Source organism: Buteo buteo, chromosome 9 (genome assembly GCF_964188355.1).
Source record: "Buteo buteo chromosome 9, bButBut1.hap1.1, whole genome shotgun sequence".
Classification (NCBI taxonomy): Eukaryota; Metazoa; Chordata; class Aves; order Accipitriformes; family Accipitridae; genus Buteo; species Buteo buteo.
Window position 1 is genome coordinate 201,888 of NC_134179.1, and position 9,727 is coordinate 211,614.

General features: G+C 50.7%; 1 long non-coding RNA gene across 2 annotated transcripts; it reads left to right on the top strand.

Moving 5' to 3' along the window:
• The first annotated feature begins 1,919 nt into the window (after positions 1-1,919).
• LOC142034126 (uncharacterized) lies at positions 1,920-9,415 on the top strand. 2 transcript variants are annotated; one of them, XR_012651459.1, is made up of 3 exons: positions 1,920-2,152; positions 2,802-2,943; positions 7,919-8,079. It is a non-coding gene; the product is annotated as an uncharacterized LOC142034126 (long non-coding RNA). The 2 variants fall into 2 exon arrangements; XR_012651458.1 differs by lacking the exon at positions 7,919-8,079 and adding an exon at positions 9,172-9,415 and having other exon boundaries at positions 1,921-2,152.
• The last annotated feature ends 312 nt before the right edge of the window (positions 9,416-9,727 follow it).

Genomic DNA, 9,727 nt, shown 5'->3' on the forward strand with positions numbered 1-9,727 from the left:
TAGGAAGGCAGGGACACAGAGCGACACGTACAGGTACGGAGAGGAAAAGAACACTAGGGGAACAGGCCAGAGAAATTGGGAGGCGGGGAAAGAGGCGGATGCAGATCAGGACAAGGAGATGGAAAAGGAAAAAACAGCGACTGGCTGCAGGACAAAGACGGGGCGGGGGGGGCAGGGAGAGGGAGAGGGAGCAGGACAAGAACGCAGAGAGAAAAAGAAAGGGGGGCAGTCGAAGGAAAGGGGGGGGGGGAAGAGGGAGCAGGACAAGAGAATAGACAGAAGAGGAGAGGTACAGGGAAGCAAAATAAAAATAATAAAAAACAAACAAACAAACAAACAAGTCACAGCAGCAAGAGAAAGCGAGGGGGTCAGGAGAGGGGGAGGGAGGGAGGGACCGGGAGGCACAAGAGGAGCGACAGGGCCCCGGAGGCCCAGGACTCACCACAGCTCTCGCTCTTGGAGCTGCCAGGAGACCTTGCCAGTGCAGACGCTTCTTTCTCCTTCTCTCCTCCCTTCCTCTTCTGTAACTCCAGTCGCTTGGCTCTCCTCCACATAACGGAACACGCGAGCGTCTCGCGGCTCTTACGAGATGAGGCCTCCTAGACACATAGCCTCGCTCGCTCGCTCACTACGTGGCCGTACCGCGCTGCTGGTCATGCATACAGACCCTGGCAGCCTGACCTGCTGCGGACTACGAGGAGGGATCCTCCCACACCCAGAGAGGCAGGCTCTCTCTTGCCTGCAGCGGGAGGCAGCTGCCAGCCAGATGGCCTTCCGTTTCTTCTTCTTTACTTTTCTGTGGCCTCTCCAGCTTCAGCAGCTCCCGTCCACAGCCAGCAAGCGCTCCGCCTGTCCCTCTGTGCTCCCGCGCCACGAGGAGAGGGAGGCCAGGCAGAGACAGCCCACGCGAGCCTGAGGCTGCTGCAGTCAACGGCATCCCCGGGGACGAACGGACAACCGCACTCACAGCGTGGCCTCTGGGAGAGGGAAAGAGGCAGCAGTGACCGTTATTACTGTAGCTCGACCCTGGCCAGAGCCCCTCCTTCCGCAGGGGCTTCCGCAGACGCCGCTCGTTCCCCGCGCCGCTGCTAACGGCACCCACGTTCAGGGAGACTCGAGAACATGGGAGGGCCAGCTTGCTGCCCTCACGACAGGGCTCGGGGGCTGCCTGCGGCTACAGCACAGGCTTCAGGGGAGGGGCTGGAGCTGGGGGCAGCCGCACGGGCCGAGCGGGGCCGGGGGAAGGCGCCGGGGGAGCTCCGGCGACTCGGGGAGGCGCCCGCTGGCCGCGCCTGGGGGGTGCCCGCCTCCGTCCCCTCTTCCCTTCTATCGGCTCTCGGGGAACTGCCTGGCGCTGCCCTGGCCCGGCTCGCCTCCGGCGGACCGGGAGCCTGCCGCGGCGGCCGCTTCGCAGCTTCCCGTCCCGCCAGCGCCCGGCGGCCAGCGGGCAGGAGGCACCCCCCCGCCCCCGCCCCCGCCCCTGCCCCTGCCCCCGCCGGAGGGGATCGCTCGCCTCACCCGCGGTCCCGGCGCTCGCCCGCTGCCGCCCAGACCCGCGCCCTGCGCGCCACCACGCTGCACCCGGACACCGCGCATGCGCCGGAGGGGCCGGAGCCGACGAGCGAACGCCGGGCTGCCCCACGCGCAGGACGGCGCATGCGCCCGGGTCGCGCGTCCGCACGGCTGGTCGGGGAGCGGGTGCAGCGGGAAGCCCGCGGAAAACCACACGAAACCGGCAACGCTCCTGCGTCTGACCTGGTCGGACTCCGGGGGCCGCGGCGGCAGCAAGGACTACGCCGCGCCCGAGAGCCACGCTGCCGCCCGGCCGCCGAGTCCGCGAAAACTACAGCTCCCGGCATGCCCCGGGAGGCAGCCCGCCCTGCTGCCTGACCCCGAGGGGAAGCCGCTTCCGTTTCCGCCCACCCCCACGCCGGCGCAGCCGCAGTTCCCGCCGAGCCCCCAGCGCCGCTCCGGGCAGCTCCGGCGCGCTTTCGCCGCCCGGCTCCGGCACGGCGCGGCGCGGCACCCCCCCGCCCGGCTCCGGGCAGCGGCCGCCGCCGCCGCTCCGTGCGTCCCACACAGACCCCGCCGTCCTCCTCGGGGCTTTCCCCGGAACCCGCCGGCCGGCTGCGCAGCCCCGCCACGGGGCCCGGTGAGCACCCCCCCCCGCGCGCGCACGTGGTCCCAGCCGCCCTGCGCCCCCCCCCCCCCCTCGCGCGCACTTGCTCCCAGCCCCCCTGTGAGCCCCCCCCCCCCGCGCGCACTTGCTCCCAGCCCCCCTGTGAGCCCTCCCCCCCGCGCGCACTTGCTCCCAGCCGCCCTGTGAGCCCACCCCCCCCCCGCGCGCGCACGTGGTCCCAGCCCCCTGTGAGCCCCCAGGGCTCCCCCCCGGCCTCTGCACCGGCGGCCCCCACCTCCCCCGGGCCACCCCCGCCTCCGACGTTCGCCGTCCGAGGGGCGCCCGGCCCCGCTCACCTTCTCCCGCGGGGCAGCCGCAGCCCGGCCACCGCTCCGCTCCGCTCCTGCCTCGGCTCCCACCGGCCCCGCCCCGGCCCCTCCCCCGGCAGCCCCCCCTTTCCAGGGAGGGGACGGCCCCAGCAGCCTCACTGCCCGCACCTGCGGCTCCTCCAGCCCCGGCCCGCAGCTGGGGGACCGAAACCCGGAACAAAACTTCTCAACACCCATGGGAAGTTAAGCAGCAGGCACTTCCTCGATTGAATGAAAGGTGGCAAGAGTCATCTCATTTGGAAGGGGTGTTAACTGGGGTCAAAATACAGATTTGAATACCCATCTTATTTTAGTTCTAAGACTTGGCGATTGCCAGGTATCATCTTTTCCATTTACCCGGGTCCACCAGCGAGGCCACAAGGGAGATTTCTTCCAGAGAGAGGAGAGAGTTATTAAGGCTGAAGTCCACGATTTGCCTTTCTCCTTCATGAAAAGGTGAGTGGATCATATATCATCACTAGTCACCCAAACAGTTAACCCTGAACTTTTCACCTGTCCTTTAATACAGTCAACTCCAAGCTAAATGTTTTCCGTTATTAAGAGGCGACCAAAGATCATGTAAAATATTATTATACTTTCTACAAACACATCCCCATCTGAGAGCTTTAGCTACTAGAGAAAGTCGTTGGAGTTTGGGGTCAGAGGAGCTGCAAGTATAAACCTTCATTCAGCTCTGTTTAGGATGTGTGATTTTTCTCTGGTTGTCTAAACCAGTCTAAATTTCCATAGACGGTCCCGACTCTGGGTGGCTCTAACAAGGATCCTGGAACTCCAGGAAATTCTAAACATCGTTTTATATTTTAAATATGATCCCAAGTTCCTTCCTGCACTTGTCGCTACGGTTTTGGCAACTGACAGCCCCAAGGGCTGCCTGTACAAGTTTCTCCCGAAGGGCGAGTAAATTAATTCTTTTGTCCATGAGGTGGATGGTTTGGTAATGTTATAATTCACAACGCTCTAATTCCTTCTTTCAAATTTAAAAAAAATAATTGCCTTTTAAATCCATCCCATTTAATTTGCTAAAATGATTCTCATTGTTCTGCATCTTTTCTCAAGTTTTGGTTAAATTCAATGTCAGTATTCTCCACGGAACTAGATTTTCATCTGACTTTGGAATCGGAAGGCAGGCTGTTACTGAGGTTCAATTTTGTGTCTTTACAAAACTTTGAATCAGTTACAAAACTAGATTTATTTTTTTTTAAATCCAAATTACAAAAACGGTTAGTATCAAGATTAATAGCTCAAACAATAATAGTTTCATTTTGTTTATCTCATGTTTGGAACCCCTCAAAAAAAATACATACGCCCTCTAAACACACAAAAAGATTATTGCCCTCGACAATATTCCTAATAGCAACCCCAGTATTATAAACTTTACACAGCTGTTTTCCCAAATAGATAATGTGAAACTTACTTATAGATTTTCAGTTTTAAAGGGCCAGTTTCTTTAGACTTCCAATTTCTTGTTGGTGCTTTCTTTATTCTTGAATATTGAAGCCAGGGTTCTTCTCCCAGACCTTTACTGCTATAAGGGCTGTTAAAATGACTCGATACGGTCCTTTCCACTTCTCAGTGATTTTACACACATTCAATCTCCTGGTCGCAAGGGATGCGCTGCTACGTCCAATTCTAAGGGTCCAGCTGTGGAGACATACTGACAAAGTTCTTGAAAAGAATTGCTTAAAGAAATCATAACACCTTTTAAAAACCTATCTCCAAAGGCACTCAAGATACTCAGAACATAGGACTCTCGATATGGTCTTTCATAAAACATTTCATAATGACTTAAATTTTCTTTCTCTTCTGGCTATACTCTGATTCTTAATAGAGCCATGGGTAATGCTTTAACCCACGTGAGGAGTGAGGTTTCCTGACAAATTTTACTCGACTGTTGCTTAAGGGTATAGTTCATTCTCTCTCTCTCTCTCTCCCCCCCCCCCCCTCTCTCCCCCCCCCCCCCCCGCTTGTGGTCTGTATGGGGTGTGATAGTCTCAATCTATAGATAATACTTTGCTCAGCTTGTCTCATAATCTTTGCTATAAAATGAGGGCCATTGTCAGATGACATTCTTACAGGCACCCCACATTTTGGTATTATCTCTTTGAGCAAGACTTTGAGTACTTCCCTTGCTTTTTTGGTGCGACAAGGGAAAGCCTCGGGCCACCCAGTAAAGATATCAACTAAAACTAGGATAGATCCTTCTTTTCAAGGCAATTCTATAAAGTCAATTTGCTAATATTCTCCTAAAAAATTTCCTTATTTCATAATCCCAAAGATGATCTTATTACTGATTCGGGGATATTTTTATATATAAATTTCACATCCGCCTCTAATTGTTTAAACAATCTTTGTCGTATTTCACTTTCTGTTCCCCGATATACTTTGTGATCTTCAGCTCGGGCAATTTCTCTTATTATTGTGGGTGGGACTATTATTTGACCTGTCGGTGTTACAGCCTATCCTGTTTCATTTTGTTAGCCTGCAGTCTAATAATTAATTCTTCATCTTTTTCGTTATAATTTGGAGTTTCTTTAGGCAATTTTATACTTTTCTCTGGAACTAGTGCTAGGATGCCTTTTTCCGCAGCCTCTTTAGCAGCTTTATCGGCCAGTCGGTTACCTGCGTTCGGACCGGTCTTACCTAACTGATGTGCTTTAACAGTGCATTATCGTGACTTCTGTTGGTTTTTGAATGGTTTCTAACAATTCCAGTATTTGTTCTGCGTGCTGAATGGTGGTTCCTTGTGCAGATAACGGTCCTCTTTCTCTCCGTATCGCTCCGTGTGCGCGTACTACTCCAAAAGCATACTTTGAGTCTGTCCAAGTGTTGACTCGCTTTCCTTGACTTAGTTCCAGAGCTCGAATGAGAGCTATCAATTCAGCCTTTTGGGCAGATATCGTCGAAGGCAAAGCTGGCAACGCAATTACCTCCTCAGTAGTTATTGTCTATCTTGATAAACGTTTTCCTTCACAGATGGAACCGCTTCCGTCGGCATACAGTTCCCAATCTGTTTCTTCTAGCGGCACATCTCAGAGATCCAGTCAGCTGGAGTAAACTCTTTCGATTGTCTGCACGCAGTCACGTTCCAGTTCTCCTCCTTTAACTTGATCGGTTGTTGAAAACGCAACAGGGTTAACGGTGGTAGTAGCGTTTAGGTAAACATCATCTTGTTCCAGCCACACCACTTGGTATTTCAGCATCCTGCTAGGGGATACCCAATGCCCCCCTCTCTGTTTTAGCACAACAGTTATCATATGGGAAACGTACAGTAATCCTTTGTCCTCTAATCCTTTGTCCTCAGGTGAACTTACGAGCTTCCTGGATCAGTAGCACAGTTGCAGCGACGGCTCTCGGACGACCAGAGCATCCCAGACTCACATTACCTAATCGCTTCGAGAAGTAGGCCACAGCTCGCCCACTTGGCCCTACGTATTGGGCCAGGATACCCAGAGCTATACCTCTTCTTTCACGAGCAAAAAGTTCAAGTGTCTTCTTTGTGAGATCTGGCAGGCCTAGGGCTGGCACCCCTCTTACAGCCTGTTTCAGTTCTTGGAAAGTAGCTTTCTCGGCATCGGTCCAATCCATCGTTTGAGGTTTTGAGCTGCTCCTATAAAGGTCGGGCCAGCAAGCCACAATTTATAATCTACAGGTGACACCACTCGACCATTCCCGGCAACGCTCGTCATTAATTTTTTTCGTCTTAGGTTCGGGGAGACGACAAATTGCCTCTTTTCTCCCAGTTCCCAATTGTCTCTGTCCTTTTAGGATTTTAAAACTCATTTAAATAAGTTTCTTCTTTCTGGGTTATTTGGGTTTTTTTCTTTTGACGCTCGATATCCACCGATTCCCCAAAAGTTCAAAAAGTTGATAGTTAGCTTTGTGCATTGTTCTTCCGTCTCAGCTACAATTAACAGATCATCCATATATTTCAGCAAGATTTCTTGATTATTTTCTTTCTTCCAAATCTCTAATTCTCGTGCCAATTGATTTCCAAAAATGGTAAGACTATTCTTAAAGCTTTGAGGCAAGACTGTCCGCGTATATTGTGTTTTTCTCCCAGTCTCAGGATTTTCCCATTCCAAAGCAAAAACCTCTTGACTACTGGGATCCAAGGGAATACGGAAAAAGGCATCTTTTCGGTCTAACACTGTGAACCATTCTTGTTTCTCCGTTAGGGTTGCTAACAAAGTATAAGGATTTGCTACTACCGGATGAATATCTTGTACTATTTGATTTATTGCTCTGAGGAGGTCTTGAACTAATCTACCATCTTTTTCATTAGCCTTTTAACAGGCAAGATCGGGGTGTTATATCTGGATTCGCATTCTATTAACAATTTGTATCTTAAAAATGTTTGTATTACCATTGCTAACCCTTTCCGACTTTCCGGTCTTAGGGGGTATTGTTTCATTCTTACCGGATTCCATCCTGGCTTTAAATCAACTCTCACAGGTTCTGCTTTTTGGATTTACCAGGAACTTCCCAGTCCAGACGATTGGAATTACAGCATTAGACTTTGACTGGTATAATCTTCTGCTTTCGGTAACCATCCTGTTAACAACAAAGCCACTGCTTCGATACGTTTAGTTTCTGGAATTGAAGTTTTAATCTCTCCATTTTTTAATTTAACTTCTGCCTCTAAGTTCTCAAATAGATCTCTCCTTAACAGGGTTTTAGGAGAATCTGGCACATACAAAAACTGCTGAGTGACCCATTGCTTTCCTAATTTCATTGTTAAAGATTTAAAGAAGGGTCTAGTTTCTCGTTCACTTGTTGCACCGACACCACCAATTTCTTCAAAACTTAACTCTCCCTCTAAGGTATTTAAAACTGAAAAGGTGACTCTAGTGTCAATTCAAATTCCATTTTCTGTTCTCCCGGTTTAGCTGTAACCAGAGGTTCTGCTGGGAGACTCCCCTCCGGTCCCCGTCAGATACGTTCACTTAAAAAGAACAAATCTACCTATGGCACTTTATTCCATTTACTCTCTCTCTCCTACAAAACAACAGTAATTGCAATATAGTATTGTAACTCAAAGTTCTGTTTGTTTACCATTTTTCCTGCAATTCACCCCAATGTGCCAATAAACGTCCCAACGGTGATGGTTTTGGTAACTTTTCATCAGCGGTTCCATTTCCTGCACTCTTATTCTTAAACAATTTTGCTGATGCCTTTATACTTCTGTACATTCAAATACCAAATACCAAACAAATGCAAATGACAGTTGTCCCAAATAATACACAAAGTCCAACCCAGCAATAGCTTTCGCTTATGACTTACGGGCAGACGCCTAGGCTTCCACTGCAGACGGGTACCCTCCAAGCCCCAACCCTGCGAAGCTTTCGCCGCGCCTCACGGGCAGGCTTTCCAAACAAATTCCAAAGCAGCGGCGCCTTACCTTTTTTTCCAGGGAACGCTGCGAGGAGCTTTGCGAGTCGAGGGTGACGGTTCTCCCCGAGAATACCTCGGTGCCGGCCGGAGTTCGATCGACACTCGATCTCGTCCAGTCTCACTCGCAAGGTCCCATCTGGGTCGCCAAAACCGTTCCCGAAATCCGGAATAAAACTCCTTAACACCAACCTGAAGTTAAGCAGCGGGCACTTTGTTTATCGCAGCGCTGGGGACACGGGGGATCGCTCCTCCAAAGGCGTGTCCCGCTTAGTATCAAAATCCATCAGTTTTTACAGACTTTTCCTGTCAGGTCATTGTTACCTAAGCTCCTTCCGTAAAAATGCATACTATGCTCGTTCTTAAATTTAACCTTTATAATGATCGGTCCTTTGATTATATAACCTTATCAATATTCTTATTTAAAAACAATCATTGGTCAGTTACACTTAGCTCTGCTGACTGGCATCTTCGATCCTCAAATGGAGATGGGAAGGGTAAGGGGGTTTCCAAGCAGCAAACTGGCGTCCCCGACGGTTTCCTTAGTTTCCTGAAACAGAAGGTAGGAGAACCAGTAACTTCCTGGTGAGGTTTCTAGGGTTAGCTCTTTCAAACTTTAACAATATTAAGGTTCCTAGAGTCACGCGTAACACAGCTCCTCCTAAAGTTTCTATGGCTACGTTTCAAACTTAACGATCCTATACGTTATGCTTCACAATTTTACTTCTTAATCAAACCTAACTCTTCTATGTGATTAAATTTTGATTTCTTTACCGGAATATTTGCAACAGCTGGAGCCCAGCAGGAACAGGGGGGACACGGCCCGACCCCCCCCAGCGCCTCACCTCCTCCTCCCCTGGGCTCCCTCACGGCCCCTCCACTCGTGCAAAGGGAGCGCAAACGCAGCCCGGAGGGCAAAGGGGACGGGCGGCCAGCGTTTATTCAGTCAGTCGCGTGCCTATCGAGTCCTGCCAGCGAGTCTGCTCTGGGGCTCGGGGCGCCCCCCGGCGCTCCCTCTGCCCCTCGGACACCTCTGATAGCCTATTTCCATACATTCTGTATGGCACGTCTAAATATTGGGATGGTTTTAATATTTTGTACCAGCTGTGGAAACTGGTTTGCTGCTAGGTGACTGCAAAAGTGAGATTTGGTAAATAATTATTAGAAATCTTACACTAACACTACGATTGAAACAATAGACAAAAGTATAGCCAAGCAATCGACTAGCAGAGGTAGGTACTCCTAAGTTTTGCAGTTCTTTGCTCTTATGACTAGATGTTCCTGTACGCTGGATGAGAACAATGCTGAAACTGACCACGTGTGATTGAACCTGCGTTAAGCTTCAAGATCAAAGAACAAGGACAAGAATAAAGACTTCGAGGACAGCCAGCAAGAACTTCAGATGGGTCGGTGGTTGCAAAAGCAGCCCTTCGTCTCAAATGGATCCTTCATTGCACGTGATCGGACGTAGGCAGTACTATGATAATCGGTTGCCGTCGTTTTTATGTATATGTATACTAATCTGATTAACATGCAATTAGTTATTCTGTATAACCTGTTTGTGCTAAAGCTGTGGCATGCACGCTAGGTGGAACTATCCCCCGTGCAGCCAGCGCTGCAATGAAGAATGCCTGCTTTCTAAAACTCCAAAACGAGTCTTAGGGAGTTTCTTCGACTGGCTTTTCAGTATCAGGGGTACAAGGGAGGAAAGGAAAAAAAAAAAAAAAAAAGGCAGCGGTGTGGGAAAGAGAGGGGACCAGGGGAAGGGGCAGGGAGGGACCAGAACGCGGAAGAGGGGAGACAGGGCCCCGAGGGCCCGGGGCTCACCACA